The following is a 13,466-nucleotide window of genomic DNA, read 5'->3' on the forward strand; positions in this document are numbered from 1 at the left end:
GAAGTTTTTTTTTCCTACCTTGTATAGTCTTGAGAGGCAATTTCAGCTTCGCCTTGATGCGGACGTGTAGGTTAGCTCACGGGGCTCTAACCGGGAGTATTGCTAACACAGGCCCTAGCAAGAGCAGTGCTATGCAGAGTCTACCACCGGATCGGAAACGCGACCCACTGACGAGACCGGCGAGAAACTCAGTAGGCTGTGTCTATGGGTTAAAGCATTCATGAGCATTTGTCAAATACGTATTTCATTTGAATCATTGGTTACGGGTTTCGAAGCTGCCTGATTCGAACATCTACACAGTCGCATCGCTTGATACAAATACAGCGGGCACTACAACTATGTCTCATCCTTTAGACCGTGACGACTTAAAATTATTACATAAAACATAAAAGGCTGGTTAATGTGGATTAGGCACTGTGTTAATGAATCAATCAATTTATCTTACAGTACACAATAAGATATACCTACTTTATCGCCGAAACTAAAACAATCGACGAAAGATTTTGTCCAAGAATTAATTTACTTTACCTTCGACAATTTAAATTTAAATTATTTGTCGCATGCGGAAAACATTTTAGATTCCGAAACATGTGAACTCATTAAGTTCGTGTTTCTAATTGCCTTTCACTTGTTTGTGGGAGCAAGCGTTTCAGAATTCCCACAAATATAAAACATCAGAATTTTGTAGAAAGTATTGTTGCATCCCAATTATTGCTTACGTTCAAACTCAGTTACAAGAGTAACGAAAGTACGAGTGCACTGAAACATGTGCATACAGCGTCTATAAAACTTAATTAAAACGCTTCTGACGACTTGTGAAAATTTCCACAAAAATTGTTTTGTTTTTAATCAGTTTTATTTTGTCTATTTTCTGATGCCGACACTCGCTAGGGGGCGTAGTCCCATGCGCTGGTCCGATCAGATTAAGACGACTTTGGAATCCAGCATCAATGTCGCTATCCACTGCGCGGAGGACAGAAGTGAATGGAGGAACATAGTCCTAACAAAAGTGCTCAGTAAAGGTCACGACCCTCAGAACTGAGGAATACGACGCACGGAGGAGGAGGAGGACACTCGCTCGAATACTTTGCGCGATGTTGCGTTGACTAAAATTTCTAAAAACTGCAAATCTCTCTTAAACAAAAACATGCATTTCTCACTTAGGTCTCTCTCAGAGGTTTCCCGATAGCAATTATACCGTCGATAGTTATAAGCATAAATGCAAAGGCAAATGCTGATACTTATACCGGCAAATGCCGATACAATTGCAAATATCAATAAATTAATAATTACGGTTCCATGTAAGTAAATAAAATACACAGAATCAAAAACAAAAAAAATGCGTTGCAATAAGCTTGTAGCTCTAATTCTCTAATTCTAAAGCTCTAATTCTATCCTATAAAGATATTTTTTTTACAGTAGATTTTCCATTTATCTAGGTCAAAGAATCGTAAGTCAATGAGAAATAATCAAAATTATGTGATGACGAAGAGTAGTAAGTCTGTTCATTGAAAAATAATCAAAATGGTGTTATGATGAAAAGTCGTAAGCCCGTTCATTGGAAAATAATCAAAATGACGTTATGATGAAGAGTCGTAAGCCCATTCATTGAAAAATAATCAAAATGACGTTATGATGAAAAGTCGTAAGCCCATTCATTGAGAAATAATCAAAATGATGTTATGATGAAGAGTCGTAAGCTCTTTTATTGAGAAATAATCAAAATGATGTTATGATGAAAAGTCGTAAGCCCGTTCATTGAGAAATAATCAAAATGATGTTATGATGAAGAGTCGTGAGTCCGTTCATTGAGAAATAATCAAAATGATGTTATGATGAAGAGTCGTGAGTCCGTTCATTGAGAAATAATCAAAATGATGTTATGATGAAGAGTCGTAATTCCTTTCATTGAGAAATAATCAAAATGATGTTATGATGAAGAGTCGTAAGCTCGTTTATTGAGAAATAATCAAAAAGATGTTATGATGAAGAGTCGTAAGCTCGTTTATTGAGAAATAATCAAAATTATGTTATAATGAAAAAATAATGAAGGTTAACATAATTGAAAATATCTCATACAAACTCGTATGTAGTTACGCCATATATCCGAAACAAAAGACGGAAGTGATAAAGGAACAAAAAGTTTTTGAGCCCCTGATTTAAAACTTCAAAACAATTATCGAAGTAGACAGTTACACACTACTACAAGTTACATAAAAGTTACAAAATTTGATACTCTGAATGAATGGATACTTTAAAAATAATATTTCCATTTCGTTTTCCAGAAATATTCACGTCAACGACAGCGATAATATTATAGCGATGGACGTTTCTGCGGCAAGTTCACGCCTAACGATAAGTCTAGTGAACGTTTCTCGAGTGCGGAAAACACATTGCTTGTCACATCCACTCGCTGAATCTTATCAGATCAACGATAAGCCTGATACTTGCAGACAACGTATGAGGTAATCCTTATTTTTACAGCAAGCTGCTGCCGTTTTACGCGATTTATAACTTTACCAGTATCTGTTTTATGTATGTGATTGTGTGTATGAAACAGTAGGGATGGCGCATCTGATTATAATCCTCATGAATGGTTCGGAATTGATTCATTAAGCTTGATGAATAGGAATGGACAGCGATCTCTACATTTGGATAAGATTTTGAAGAAGAAATTGTTTCCGTTGACTAAATATTCATTCGTAAAGAATCTAAATAAGTGTAATTTGATACCGTTTATTACAAACATACCTAATTGAACTTTCAGTCGGAAATTTACCCCTAACGTAAATACAATTGTTTGCAATAACTGTAATTGGCAAGTGAAGACATCAGAACTCTTTTGTATTTATATCGAAATTTCAAAGTGATGCATTAATCTTAATCTTCATATGGAGGGTTGAAGTTAAATTTTTTTTATGATTGAGGGTTTACTGGTGGCCTGGGGCCGGAGGCCTTTCTCCTAATAACTCAAGAGTAGCTGCTACGCGAATGAATCTACAACCGGATCGGAATCGCGACCCGCTGAGAAGACCTGACGAGAAACTCAACGGTCTGATGTTTAGGTTATATTGTACGTTGAACTCTTTCGCCGAGAAACGCCTAGTTCGACGAGTACGGTTACCGGGGTCTCTACTCCTAGTGTTAGAGCGGAGGGCGTCTAATGCAAGAGTTATTGGTTCTGATGGATCCGTAAGGACGTGAAGTAAGGAACATCATCTTGTATAGAGAACACCTGTAAGTAGCAATTTATTGTTGGAAGACTCATCGAATTAACGCTATTATATAAAAAGTAAATAATATTAATATAGCAGTTTTAAATAGAGCGAAGTGTGCTAGATTGAATAATTTAATATTTTTTATTATGACTTTTGTGTAGTTAAAACTAATGTAGTATTTAAAATTTCAACTGTTTATTTTATTATTCATGAAAGAACTATTTCTTTGCTTATTAATTTAGTATCGCACTCTAATAAATAGTTTATGGTGCTGTTTTTAAAACCTCTACAATTGTTACTGCTTCCCCAACTTTAATAGACCCTCTTTCAGCGGACACTTTGAAGTGAAAACTTCTTTAGAATCGTTGTGATTTCAAACCGGATGCAACGGAAAAAACGACAGGTAAGAGACACAAATACAAAAATGTGTAGGATGAAGCCAGCAAAGAATGAGACAGAAATATACATACTATTTAATACAGCGCCATCTGTGAGATTTTTTAATACTAACGTGTGTATGAAAGCTCTTGTAGTGAATTTTAATTTAGGATTATACGTGAAATTAAAATATCAATTCACAGAGGGCGCTACCTTACAATTATTTACTAATGACAAAATTTTACATATACTTAAGACGTTTAGGATAATTGTATTTTAATTTTGGAAGGTTTCACTTCTACCACGTGTGAATTGCACACATTTTGTTTTTAATACACACTGAGCTGGTGCTCCTTACTTCTACCCTCTATACTTCTTCACAATCAAAGTTGACGTAGGTGACAGTGACGAGCAAAATAAAATTCATAAATAGACATTTCGTCGTTCACAATGTCAATCGGTGCAACTAATAATTCCTTTGCCTGAAATCAGATATGTAATCAGATAAGACAAATACAAAAAATAGACAAAGGCAATATTTATGGATGTAATAAATATGTCCACACGCATCACTATGTGAAGACGATTGTGTCCACCGTAGGACCTAAGTTTGAAATTTCGATTGGCAGAATTATCTTGTGCTTGAAACAGCACTGAATTCGTGCGTCAGTCGTTCATGCCTATCTCTGACTTATATTTAATTATGTTAGTATTGAGCTTCGCCAATGTCTCTTCACGGTACAACCCTTAACACGAGATACACTATCAAACGTGACTTGCATAATAACTTAACAAAAAAAAAGAATTTAAGGTGAATACGTTTTGAAAACCACAAAATTTTATTTTTTGTTCTTAAACAAATTTGACGATTTCACAACAAAGTTTTTAATAAATGTACAATATATTTTAAAAAAAACACGAATTCTTACACTTACCTAATTTCTAAAAGGTAGCACGTCTCAAAATTTATGAATCTTAGGTTAGTTATGTATGTAAAATATTTCCAATATTAAGATAATAATACAGTTTAGTTGTAAACTAAAGCTAATAATAAAACAATTTCTTTATGTTCTATTCGAGGACATGTTATTATGTATTCTTCTTTTATGAACACTAAATCAAATTGAAGTTACGACATCCGCCAGAGTAGTTCTAGGTGATTCTTGTCATCGCAAAACAGATCACTGTGATTTGTGCGAGCTTTTTAACGTTCTCGATAGCGTAAAAGTTAACTGAAATTTGTATGCAATTCAAATCAAATCAAATCAAAAAAGTTTTATTCAACATAAATGAAAGTACATACTTGTTGAACGTCAAAAGAACTATCGCCAATTCACAAGAATTACCCTCCGTCCTGAGAAGAATTGGCAAGAAACTCAGCGGGCATGTCTTTTTTTTTTAATATTAGTTTTTTTTGAATATTCATTTTTACAATAAGTAATTATAACATAACAATTTTACAATATTGAAATGCCCGGAGCGAGCAACTCATTCCCACAGTTGGAACAGCGCAGCGTCCCTAGCGGTATACGTAAGCATACCTTCCAATTCCATATAAATTTGAGTTAACGTTTACGCTATCGAGAACGTTAAAAAACTCGCGCTAAGAACACAGTACGAAGCCTATTAGACCTCACTTTGTACTGAGGTTCTAATTACGTACACTCATTAATATCATTAATGTAATAAAATGGAATCAAATTCAAACGTGAACCTAGCTTGATGTTTCTGTAAAGGCAGCATTGTGTTCGTTTCCCGGAAACGCCAAGTGAACACATCCGTCTATTGAACGTAATATCTGGACACCGACTTGCACATAACATTGGATGTTTTTGTACACTAAGTACAAGTACATTGGGGGGAACCGGGACGCTTTCCAATTCTAACAGAAATTTTCAGCGGTTCTTCTTAAGGTAATAGGTACCAATAAAATTGAGATTAAAACGGTTCCGGGGGCTTAAATTTTCATATACGATGCATTATTATACATAGTTCAGTTAGAAATATACACAAAAACTTAAAAAACTAGCTTGACCTGATCCACCTTGGTTTTGGGGTGAATCGTATCGGGACAATAGTTTTTCGGTAGGGGTGGCACTGTTTTTGTTGTTAGGCAGGTACTTAGCTTTAGGTAATTAACTTTTCAATATCTTTAATCGATTACAAAACTCTAACTTACTAAACTATTTAAGATTCTTAAGCACTAAATAAAAGTTCTTTGAAATTCAACAAATTTAAATCTCAAGCAAAAGCATTGTGACAACCCAGACTTGTCCCTATTCTACCCCTAGTCCCTATTCCCCCAATCTACAGTAACCAATTGTCAAACAATATAAATACGTAAAATTAAATCTATTACGTTTTATTCTATTATATTCTATATTCTAGAGAATACCGTATTTTTCTCGATTTCGATGTAGAGTACCAATTCAAAAGACAGGTCAGTAACCTTGTAACGTCTTTAACCTTACTGTAGTGTATTTTTTTTTTATTGCTGAGATGGGTGGACGAGCTCACAGCCCACCTGGTGTTAAGTGGTTCGCATTACTGCTTCACGGCAGAAATAGGCAGGGCGGGTGTACCTACCCGCGCGGACTCACAAGAGGTCCTACCACCAGTAAAAAATATACACAGTAAAAAGTATACACAGCACTGAAGGAGTATGGCGGATGAACGACAAGTGATTCTATTCTCTTGTTGACAACGGTCGCTCGTGGTGATCATTCACACACCCGTTGGCTCTAAATCACGAATTATTATTGTAATCGCGGCTTGTTTATGTAATTTTATCGTCTGTATCAATAACATAGTTAACAGTTAACCCTACAGTCTATATATTTCAACGTTTGCTGGACTCCTGATGAGTTCACGAATCAACAACCACATGCGACACGATGTACGAGTATAAATCATCATTAGCCTATCCACTCCATATCCAGTACACTGCTGGGCATAGGCCACTCCAGTTGCACCCCACTGAGCACGATCCTCAGCTTCTCTCGTCCAGTTTTTGCTAGTATACCTAAATATAGTTTTGTAATTTCAGTAAATTCCGCTTTTAATACGCTTTTATTAGCTTCAGACGTATGTATGTTAGTATGGAACGGAATCTTTGAACATGATTTTGACCCCCTTCAACGTCGGATTAACTCGATTTTTTTTTGTATACTTATTAAGGACCGATGACAATTCAAAATTTAAAAAAATTGAAAAAATAATAATTGTAAAAATTGGAATCCAACAAAAAAATTAAAAATAAATAATAGTTTAAAAAAACTAACAAAATACGCATTTATAGTAAATGCACATCTATGTGAAGGTATCCAAACAAATTTAATATGCAAAGGTAAACTGTAAAAGCATTGACTTCACTAAGTCTAGTATTAATGCGTGTCAGCCTTCCAAACGCCAAGGTATTAGGAAAAAAAATATGTTTCATGTCACATTTCCTAGTCGATTAACTTAGTATTTACGAGTGCTTCCGCATTTAAAACTGACTGAAATAGTTAATATATAACCTTGAAATGGAATAGAATGGAAAATAATTTGTTTTAAATTAAAATACCAAAAAACATATATGTTTTCGTGCTTACTTATTAGTGCGTTTAATTATAATTCTAAATTAATATAAATTAGAGTATTTTCTTCGATTTTCAATACACACTTTATATAGTTTTCGCGGCTACAGACGTCTGACGTCTAGGGACGATAAAGCCTAGATTAAATCATAATGGTAGTTTTAACAATGTTATAATAAATAACTGGGAACACACGGTCATCCGGCCCCAAATTAGGATACCCTGTGTTATAAGTACCAGATACTACATACGCATATAGATAATAAGCACCCAAACAAAGAGGAAACAAACCTGTTCATCACTCGAAGATTTGCCCGATGTGAGTAAGGAAATCAACGACCCTCGACGCAACAGACAAGACTACTAACCACAGCACCACCGAATCAGTCTATGTAAATTATATTGGACTGCTACTGATTATAACCCGAAGGCCACTAACCTACAGAACCTACAGAACCATAACTTCAGTCAGAGGATATTAAAGTTCAGAATAAACAGGCATGGGAAACTTAGATCCTTGAGCCATTGGCCCCGTCATTCGTCAAAGCTGTCCTCGCCTAAAGGATAAAAAAAAATGTGTGCGTGTACTAGTGTACACACGTAAGAAGTGAAACTTATTTTTCGAAAAATGATCTACATGCAACTTTCTAGAAATTGGTTAAATAAAGTTAAATTAGATAAAGTTTAAACAAAAGGATTTTATTATCATAGACATGAATACAAAAAAGATGGCGCGTAACGGAAAAATGTGACGCGTAACCGAAAAATGTGACGGTAAATTTTTTTCCAACGCCGATAAAGAAGTTTCACTTCAATAGTGCATTCGTATCTAGCGATGCACCGGCGTTCGAATCCCGCAGGCGGGTACCAATTTTTCTAATGAAATACGTACTTAACAAATGTTCACGATTGACTTCCACGGTCAAGGAATAACATCGTGTAATAAAAATCAGACCCGCAAAATTATAATTGGGGGAATCATTGACGGTACGAGGTCTTGCGAGTCCGCACGGGTATGTACCTCCACCCTGCCTATTTCTGCCGTGAAGCAGTAATGCGTTCCGGTTTGAAAGTTGGGGCAGCCATTATACTGTAAAAACGGAGGCCCTAGAACTATATCTAAACGCTGCCAATTGACGTTGTAGATGTTTATGGGCTCCGGTTTATGGGCTCCTCACACCAGACAGGCCGTGAGCTCGTCCACCCATCCAAGCAATAAAAAAAAACTATAAATCTCCCACGAGACGAATACAATGCTAATATTAAATAATGTATGATGCAGTAATTATTGTACACATATGCATAATTACATGTGTTAATTTTCATTACACATCATCACCGTATTATATTTAAATACGTGTGGATATATTTGAATACTAAAATGTAATTTGCTTTTCTTTTTTTTTTTATCACTCCACAAATTCGCCGAGGTGTCAAATGTTTTGTTCTTTAACTCAGTCTGTCTGTTCGGTTAGATAATTTTAAATTATACTGTATTATTGGAACTCACAATTGTTTACAGTGTTGTGTTACTACTGGTAGGACGTTTTGTGAATCCGCACGTGTAGATAGCACCACCTGATCTATTTCTATCACGAACCAGTAACGCAGTCCGGATTGAAGGGCGAAGCAGTCGTTGAGACTTCATGTCTCAAGATGGGTGACGGCAATTACGTTGTAGATGTTGACTTTTTTTTTGCAGACGAGCAATCGGCCAACATGATGTTGAGGCCATCAGCAATGTCAGGAGGACAGCTGAGCCACTGCCTACCACTGAATATTCTCCGTAAGCTTCAGAAAGACATGCAAAGAAAACACCTTAGAACTTCGTAGAGATTTCAAAGCTGAACGGTACATACGCGGCAGAAAAGATTGCTAAAACTGCACTGTGGATAGGTGGTGGCGGGTATCCATCATACAACGCAAGATATTTGACAGATGCCTGAATCTCGCTTACGACATTATCAAGATAAGCTTGCATATATGTATACAAGTTCCGAACAACAGCATTCGGACCGTCGGTCTACGGAGCAATATCACCCGCTCGGTGGAAGACATTTCCTTCGTCGTCATATCTTCCCACACTAGGTAGTATAAATGAACTCTCCTCGGATAACCATTTAATAGCAGATGGGCCGTTAGCTCGTTCACTCGTCTAACCAATAAAACCATATATACAAATGACACTACAAGTTACTAATTAACAAAATTAATATTCTAATTTGAAAACATACACAGTTTAAGTTTATAGCGGTAGTTGTCGCAAATTTGGTGCGAAGAAACGCATGCCGCTTTTCCATTTGAAAGGCGGTACAGCTGTTAATAAAACTCCGACCTCATATTACAAGGTAGGTTGTTATGATAGGTACCTGCGGGCTCTGCTACACATTTAACACCGGTCACGATTTATGTCAAACTCGTCGACTCCGACTAAGAGTTCGACGTACTAACTAGCCCATAGACACAACCTACTGAGTTTCTCGCCGGATTTTCTCAGTGGGTCGCGATTCCAATCCGGTAGTAGATTCAGCGAAGCACTGCTCTTGCTAGGGCTAGTGTTAGCAATTCTCTCAAGTCTGGGTTGAGCCCGTGAGGAGTGGAGTTGGAATAGCCCAACCTTAGGCTACCAAATATCTATTAGGTATCTAAAAACACGCGCGCACGCACATACACACACCCACACTTAACAAGAGGTGGAGCTCACGTACGCATAATGTCAAGCCATCAAGCCATTTTCATAGTATTTTCATTATAATGTGTCATTAAATCGGTACACAATCCATGCGATTTCCATGTACATTAATCATCACTAGTTCCCTCCCGCGTAATTCAATGCACACAATAACACTTCACTCTCTTATATAAATAATTGCAAGCAATCATTAAGCATTTCGATCAACACTTTCGCACACCTCAGCAACAGCAGTCAAGCGGGCATTTTTCTCCGCTTCACTATCGCGGTCTAACTGTCTCTTTTAACGCGACAGTAAAACAAAATTTTCGTTCGATAAATCAAATGTTCGCAACGCTTTCTGACCAAATGCCTAATATACAGGACCGGAGCCGCACAAAACTTTGGGGGGGTCGTTAAAGTTTTAGCAGTTCTCAACTGCTAAAATACATGTTGAAATATCGCAAACCATTAAAGTTTCTTTATTCGTATTTTTCTTTTATTTAACTTTTAATAAACACTGTCTAGAATGTTAACGACAAACAAACGTCTGTGATAAAGTACATTTATTACCGTATTTCTACGTTCGATTGAGACAATCTATATCTATATACATAAAAATCTACATATATAAAAAGGAATTGCTGTTCGTTAGTCTCGCTAAAACTCGAGAACGGCTGGACCGATTTGTCTAATTTTGGTCTTGAATTATTTGTGGAAGTCCAGAGAAGATTTAAAAGGTTTAAAAGGTAGATGAAAATGCTCTGAATTAAATAAAAATAACAATTTTGTGGAGGAGGAGGAGTGTCCCCCGTCGGACGGATTCCTTTTGTTTGTTATAAGTTTATTTTATACAAAATCTTAGGCCCTTTATTTATCGATTGAGGTGCTACGAAGTCTGCCGGGTCAGCTAGTATGAAATAAAAAAAGAAAGATGAGTCTTGCTAAAATCACCGACCGACCTAAGATATCTGCCCACTGCAGCACTGCACACATTCTGCACACATCGTACGACAGTCGCTAACAACGTTAAATTAAATATTATTTTTTTAATTAACAATTTCTCTCGCGTATCCTACGATCGAACGAACATTGTATTTTGTCAGATTAGATTTCTATTATATATAAACTATTGTTATATTTGTGGCACGGTTGGATAAATAGGGTATGCGAAAAGTATTTTAAACTTTTTAATTTTTTGTTTCTTCAATCGGTCACGTCTTTTTGCATGCTTGTGACGATGTCGCGACTCATATTATGATACTGTGTGGTCCATCTATGGATCCATGATACGGATTCATCATATGGTCGGAGATGTGACCTCGTATTCTCTTTTTTTGCGCTTAGACGGGTGAATCACAGCCTACCTGATGTTAAGTTATCTGGGCCCACCGATTTCATTATGTGAATCCCGCCACCCGTGAGATTTGAGGTCGATATTTCAATTGCGTGGTAATTACGCTAATTTGAGAAGGCTAAACAATCACAACAGCCGCATGATATCGTGATCATTGTACATGAGCACCAGTTATTAACGAGCTATGCGACCTCCAATAGGCTCACGTTGACTTATGTGCAGTTTTAACAGCAATATTCAATTTTAAGTAATATAAAAAAATATTTATCGAAACAAATCTCAGCTCGTCCGGTCTTAAGCTGTTCTTAGCACTACAGGCATTACGCACAATTAGCAACCCTCTCATCAAATTAACAACTAATTTGTTTAAATCTGATCCATGCAGACGAATGAAACTTACTTTATAACCAGCAAGAACGAAAAGTTTTAACGTTATTACCACATATTTCTAAATCGTACTAACATTTGTAAAAATAGTAAGCACTGCGTAGTGAAAAAAAAATGCTTTTAAATCCTTAATTAATAGACGAAGTCAGGGGCAGTAACTAGTTTATAAAATTCAGCCACGCTCCTAATATTTTCCGCTTAGCTCATACGGAAACAATTTGTATACCTACTACACGCAGGTGAAGGATTATTGCAATTTCCACATTAACATATTCAACAACGACCTTTGCTTGTTTGTTTCGGTTCTACACAATTTAGTACTACACTTTGAGGAATGTGTTTTTTACTTTTATTTCATTTGTTAGATCTATAAAATTGGCAGGTTTTTCTAATTTCTATTGTGATTTAATTTCAAGGATATATTTGGTTGTTCTATTACATTTGAGGCTGGTGCACTAAATGATGTCGTTATCTTATTTGATTTTCGGAAGCCATGGACACAAATCACTGGTGGTAGGACCTCTTGGGAGTCCGCACGGGTAGGTACCACCACCCCGCCTATTTCCGCCGTGAAGCAGTAATGCGTTTCGGTTCGAAGGGTGGGGTGGCCGTTGTAACTATACTGAGACCTTAGAACTTATATCTCGAGGTGGGTGGCGCATTTACATTGTAGATGTCTATAGGCTCCAGTAACCACTTAACACCAGGTGGGCTGTGAGCTCGTCCATCCATCTAAGCAATAAAAATAAATAAAAATAACGAAAATGGTGTCGATCGCCTGTGCCAACGAAAACTTTGAAATATACGAAGAGTCGGAAAAAATTAAATAAATATTAACTACACCAAAAAAATAATTTCAATTATTCATTTTTCTATCTATTATTCTGAAGTCGTCGTGGCCTAAGAGATAAGACGTCTGGTGCAATAGTGTTGAAGCGATGCACCGGTGTTCGAATCCCGCAGGCGGGTACCAATTTTTCTAATGAAATACGTACTCAACAAATGTTCACGATTGACTTCCACGGTGAAGGAATAACATCGTGTAATAAAAGTGAAACCCGCAAAATTATAATTTGCGTAATTACTGGTGGCAGGACCTGTTGTGAGTCCGCGCGGGTAGGTACCACCGCCCTGCCTATTTCTGCCGTGAAGCAGTAATGCGTTTCGGTTTGAAGGGTAGGGCAGCCGTTGTAACTATACTGAGACCTTACAACTTATATCTCAAGGTGGGTGGCGCATTTACGTTGTAGATGTCTATGGGCTCCAGTAACCACTTAACATCAGGTGGGCTGTGAGCTCGTCCACCCATCTAAGCAATAAAAAAAAAAAAATCTTGTTTTGAATTACAACTACAGATCGAATGAGCTAAATAATTTTGAGACCACGTCCTCGTAACAGAGTTGACAGGGCAGTGTTATGTCTACGGGCGGCTATTGCCAAACAATAAGGGAGTTTATCGAACAATTCACATCTCCTATGCCACTGTATATCATAGGAAAAATTATTGTTTTTCTCAAATATTTTCCTACTTCGTTTTATCATTTAAAAACGACGCATTTTCCACAATTTTGTTTATTTATTTAGTGTAAAAAAACACTGTAACTCATGATAAACAACGATAAAAATATCACGTATTTTGACAGAGTAATGGATTAATTTATCGTTCGACATTTCATAAATATATTGTGCTTATCTGCAGATAGTTGCTCTGATGATCCACTTCGTAGTACTAGGTTCTATAGTCATAAGGTCTATAGGTCTAGGCATAGGTCATAGGCTCATTAAGGCAAACCTGACGAATTCAAATTTTAAGACGAAACCTATTATAGTCCCCGACCCATACCAACGCATTATTCATAATGCAACTATTATGGGTT

The 13,466-nt window shown here is 36.6% G+C and overlaps 1 protein-coding gene across 1 annotated transcript in view; it reads right to left on the reverse strand.

Moving 5' to 3' along the window:
- The window catches only part of LOC101744937 (rho GTPase-activating protein conundrum), a 124,612-nt gene that overhangs the window by 91,218 nt on the left and 19,928 nt on the right, over positions 1-13,466 (reverse strand). The window lies entirely within an intron of this gene.

The sequence above is a fragment of the Bombyx mori genome, chromosome 5 (assembly GCF_030269925.1).
Source record: "Bombyx mori chromosome 5, ASM3026992v2".
NCBI classification, from domain to species: domain Eukaryota; kingdom Metazoa; phylum Arthropoda; class Insecta; order Lepidoptera; family Bombycidae; genus Bombyx; species Bombyx mori.